Below are 5,679 nucleotides of genomic sequence, written 5' to 3' on the forward strand. Positions count from 1 at the left end.
CATCTTAGATAATTCTAAGAGGTCATCTAGGTAACTTAAGGTCATGAAAGGAGAACGTGTGTGGTAGGGAGATAACCCACAAAAAGAGAAGGGAAGGGAGGAGAAAGTAAGGGAGAGAGGAAGGGACAAAGACAAAGACAGGCACAGAGACAGAGACAGTGGATAAAAGGGAGTAAATTTGGTAAAAACAGATATTGTTAAGAATGCAGTAAAGACATGAAACACAGAAGATAAGTTGACGTGGTTTACTACCACCATTTACTAAAGATGAAGCTTTCTAATGGGTAAGCCCAGTAGAATGGATTGGTACCTAAGCTCCATCTGAATTACCTTCTAAGCAATAAGCTTGGCTTCCATTGAGCTCATTCTGAAGTTGTCTTAGTTATCTATTATTTCCTAGGTCCCTCTAGATTTCAACCTCTTCTGACATACAATAAAGTTATTAAAATTTCTTCTGTATTTTTTCCACTCAAAGAGAAGCTGTTTACATTATATTGTGGGTTTTTAAGAGATCTCTTTCTTAGAATCCTGAAGGAACACTTTCTATCATAAATAATAAATATTTCCTTTAAAGAAGATGTGAATGCTACAACTGAAAAAAACTAATAAACTGTAATGTTTTACTCAATGTCACTGTTAAATCTGGCACTGTGAAATTGAAAGCAATTATTAGATTTTGGACAAAAATCTGTCTTTCCACATTTTTAAAATGAAGTAAAAAATTATTCTTTTTATATTTTTCAGAATATTGACTGTCTGAACATAGGTAAAGACTTTAAGAAACTACAATTAGTAGAATTTGAAAGAGATTCTTACAAAACCAAGACAATAGCAGTGCTATAAATAATAATGGATAACCCTAGTAATAAACAAGGAAGCAAACATTTCTACCACATTCAACCAACTTGGAAATTGGAAAGGAAAAAAGTTTCACTATTGGTGAATGATGGACCCCAAAAACTTCTGTAGTGTATAAACCCCCTTCAAAATAGTCACAAATAATATAAAATGTCTAGATTTAACTCTAACCAAGCAAGTGAAATACCTGTATGACCAGAACTCCAAGTCCTTCAAGAACGAAATTGAAGAAATCAGAAGTTGGAAAGATCTCCCATGCTCATGGATTGTTAGAATTAACATAGTGAAAATGGCCATTTTAGCAAAAGCAGTCTTCAACTTCAATATAATTCCCACAAAATTCCTACAAAATTTTGTACAGACCTTGAATGAGCAATTCTCAACTTCATATGGAAAAACAACAACAACAACACCACTACCAAAAACAACAAGAAGATTGCAGAAACAATCCTAAACAATAAAAGAACTCTGGAGGAATCTCAATATTTACTACAGAGGAATAATACCAAAAACTACATGGTATTGGTATAGAAAGAGACAGGTTGATCAATGGAATCTAATCAAGGTCCCAGAAATAAATCCATACACTTACAGACATTTGATTAGTGACAAAGAAGCCAAAAACTGTTGGGACCAACCTTGTTTGAACATTAACTGCCTTGTCAGCCATAAGTGCTTACAGGCACAAAGTCTTGGCCTCTCTGGGAAAGTACTAACATAGTTAAGAACAAACAACTATGGATTTTGAGCACAGGTGCCTAGAAATTCCCAGTTGAGATCAAATAGCTATAGATCATGTGGACAGGTATCTAGCAATCCATTCTGTTTTGTTTTTCCTGCTGAACTTTTTACCCAGCCAAAATCCTGTTCTCCCAGAGACAAAACGACCAAACTTCATCCCCCTTACCCCATATCCTGCTTCTATGAATATATAACCTGTGTGAGAACAATTAAGATTTGTCAGCTTGATCAGACCTCCTGAATGCTGTCTGTTCTTTGCAGTCTCTTGTCCCCCCATTCTCTCCAGAGATGATCCACCATCCCTGTCAACTCTCCCGAAAGTCCAGACAAACTGGGGCCGGAACAGGGACCCCAGGGGGTCACAGAGGAGAGATGCTGCTTATCATTGCAGTGTAGGCCTACCACTCATCTCAGGAAGCACCAGAGAGCAGCTTCAGTTCGACACAATGCCATGGTCCAATCTGTCGTGGGGTAGATCTTAAGGTATTTAAGGTCAGACATGGGACAAACATTTTCTAAACAGTCACTTTTTGTGTCAGTGCTTAAAGAGTCCCTCAAGACGCAGGGTACTAGGGTTAAAAAAAAAAAGGATTTAAAGAAATTTTTAGACTTTGTGAGAGACATTTGTTCATGCTTCCCTGAAGAGGGAACGATTGAAGAAAAGAGGTGGCACAGAGCTGGTGATTGCTTCAAAGATTATTACAAAGCATTTGGACTTATAAAAATACCTGTTATGGCATATAACTACTGGCCTCTCATTAGTGACATTCTTAAAACCATCCCTGAATGGCCAGATCTCCAACACTTGGTGTCTGAGAGAGAGCAGTCTCTTAAAGAATACATCTCCCATCCTCCTTCTGCTAACCTGGTGATTCATACACCGCATTCCTTTAAGAGAGGAACCTTTGTTTGTCTGGCCTTCTGTGGCTGATGGTGTCTCAGATCTCCCCCCTTTACCTCCCATTAAGGATCTTTCTTTGACCCCCCACCTAGGGAGGAAATTAAGAAGGCACACCCTTACCCTCCCCTCATTGATCTTGATGATGACCTTCAGCCCATAGATGAGGTGACTCTCTGGGGGAGGCAGCTCAATATGAATAGGAGAGTTATTGCAATCCACCAAAGAGAGCCACAATTGCCCTAGCCTCGGCCCCTCCCCTGAGAGGCACTGCTACACTTCCATGTTTCTTTTTTTCACCACCCTATGGGATTTTTGGTCCACCAACCATGCCCGGGGCTTGCTGCCAGTTAACTGCTGAAGTAGCATTCCTGTGCCATATGGTAAAGACAATTGTTCAGAGCCCTCCGGTCATTAGAGGCAGAATTGAGTGATCTAACACCTCCCCCCACCCCCCAGCAGCCTCAGGTCTCTGTTAAAACTAAAAAAGATCACAATATGAAGACCCTAGCTTTCCTTCTCGCCCTAAGGAGTGGAACCACAGTCCCTAGAGATTCCCTGTCCCACAAAACTAACTTGGCTGAAAGCCAGAGAGCGGGTGAGGAAGAGGGAGATACAGATGAGGAGGTTCAGCCCAACTCACAGGTGATCAAGGATGCCCCTGCGGCACCCTTGGTGGGAACTGATGATGCCCCACCCCATTATCATTATCAATCGCTAGATTTTAAGATTCTGGAAAAAGTTAAAGCGGCAGTGTCTAATTATGTATGAGTGACACTGCTCCCTCCACTTAGGCACTCCTTGAATCCTCTACAGAGGGATGGCTTATACTTAAAGAATTTTCGCAGCTCGCTCAAGCCACACTCACTGGCTGCGACTTTGTATTATGGAAATCAGGAGTGGAAGAGACGGCAAAAGAGACAGGAACTAAAAATCGTGCACGAGACCAGACACTAATTCATGGACCTCAAAAAGATTTTGGGCGAACTACCTTATAACACCTTGGAGCTCCAAATGCTCTTTTCCCCTGGCCTCCTGGCTCAGGTCCACCAGGTGTGCTTGGCCACTTGGAAAAAACTGCCCCCAAAATTGAGCTACTCTGTTGCCCTCACGAAAGTGCTACAGGACACAGACAAATCTTACAATTTTTTTATTGACCGCCTGACAAAGATGGCTGAGTGCTTGTTTGGGGTTCAAGAGCCTGAAAACACCTTTATTAAACACCTTAGCTTTGAAAAAGCCAACCCTACGTGACAAGATATTCTTAAACACCACCATTCTAAATCACTCGCAGAATATGTCTGCCTTTGTGCAGGGACCGGAGCAAGCCATGAGATTGGCGCCGCCCTTCAGAGGCGCCAAAAAACTTGCTTTATGGGATGGATTCCCCAGTGGGGCAGTCTCTGAATGGTCCTTCCTTCTGTCTCAGCTCCAAACATTGTCTCTGTAACTCACTCCATGGGTATTTTGTTTCCCATTCCAAGGAGGAACAAAGTATCCACACTTTGATCTTGCTTCTTCTTGAGTTTCATGTGTTTTGCAAATTGTATCTTGGGTATTCTAAGTTTCTGGGCTAATATCCAAACCCAGACACTATTGCATATACCAGCAAGATTTTGCTGACAGGACCCTGATATAACTATCTCTTGTGAGGCTATGCTAGTGCCTGGCAAATACAGAAGTGGATGCTCACAGCCATCTATTGGATGGAACACAGGACCCCCAATGGAGGAGCTAGAGAAAGTACCCAAGGAGCTGAAGGGGTCTGCAACCCTATCGGAGGAACAACAATATGAACTAACCAGTATCCCCAGAGCTCTTGTCTTTGGCTGCATATGTAGCAGAAGATGTCCTAGTTGGCCATCATTGGCAGGAGAGGCCCATGGTCTTGTGAAGATTATATGCCCCAGTACCTGGGAATGCCAAGGCCAGGAAGTGGGAGTGGGTGGTTGGGGAGCAGGGCAGGGGGAGGGTATAGGGGACTTTTGTGATAACATTTGAGATGTAAATGAAGAAAATATCTAATAAAAATAAATAAGTATCTAAACTAACACTAACAAAGAAATAAATATGAATAAATACAATAGGTACCATTTTCTAGGAAAAAAAAAAAAACTTACTTTAATTACAAACAGCCTGGCTAGCTCAGTTGGTAGAGCATGAGACTCTTAATCTCAGGGTCATGTGTTTGAGCCCCATGTTGGTTTGGCAGCAGCCCCAGACTCCTGACAAAAAGGATGTCCTTTGTTACGGGTATATCTCCCCTCAAGTTCAAGTAAGGTCTTAGCAACCTATTACTCCTTGTCTACTGCCCTAACTGTCACAGGGGGAAATGTCCAGACAATATTTTGGCAAAGATCCTGATATTATCATTACTCCTTATACCTCAGATCAAGTTGAATGGCTTTTTCAATGTAATGATGATTGGGCCATAGCCTGTGCCTCCTTTTTGGGCACCATAGATAATCATTATCCAAATGATCCACTTATACAATTTGTAAAGATACATTCCTTGATTTTCCCCAAAGTCACCTCCAACACTCCACTCCTTGAAGGCACCTTGGTGTTTACAAATGGTTCTCAACAGGCAAAGCTGCCTATGTTGTACAAGATCAGGTTACTTCAGTGCAGTCCCCATATTCCTCTACCCAGCTAGTACTATTGTTTGCAGTCCTTCAGGTTTTCAAAATGTTACCAATGACCCCATTTAATTTTTATACTGATAGTGCCTACCTGGCCCATTCAATTCATGTTTTAGAGACAGTTCCATATATCAAGCCTGCTTCTGCTGCTTCCAAATTATTTGTGGGGATTCAATCCCTAATCATTAAAAGGACAGTGCCATTTTTTGTGGGATATTTGAGAGCCCATTCTGGTCTGGGTGGTCCTCTGTCACATGGAAAAGCCCTGGCCAATAGGGTCACTTGAGCAGCATTCCCCGCCCTACTTGATTCCATAGATTTGGCTAACTGGGCTCATGCTCTGCATCACTTAAATGCCTCTACCTTGTTCCAAATATTCAAGATTTCTAGAGATCAAGCAAGAGAAATTGTTAAGTACTGTGGTGGATGTGCCACTCTGCTGCCAGCTCCTCACCTGGGAGTTAACCCTAGGGAACTCATCCCTAGTGAATGATGGCAGATGGATATTACTCATTTTCCCTCCTTTGGAAGGTTAAAATA

The 5,679-nt window shown here is 41.8% G+C and overlaps 1 non-coding gene across 1 annotated transcript; it reads left to right on the forward strand.

The window, feature by feature from the left end:
- The first annotated feature begins 4,631 nt into the window (after positions 1–4,631).
- Trnak-cuu (transfer RNA lysine (anticodon CUU)) lies at positions 4,632–4,708 on the forward strand. The gene has a single exon. It is a non-coding gene; the product is annotated as a tRNA-Lys (tRNA).
- Positions 4,709–5,679: the final 971 nt, after the last annotated feature.

The sequence above is a fragment of the Mus caroli genome, unplaced genomic scaffold, assembly GCF_978045245.1.
Source record: "Mus caroli unplaced genomic scaffold, Mus_caroli_1 scaffold_2, whole genome shotgun sequence".
In the NCBI taxonomy this organism is placed as follows: Eukaryota; Metazoa; Chordata; class Mammalia; order Rodentia; family Muridae; genus Mus; species Mus caroli.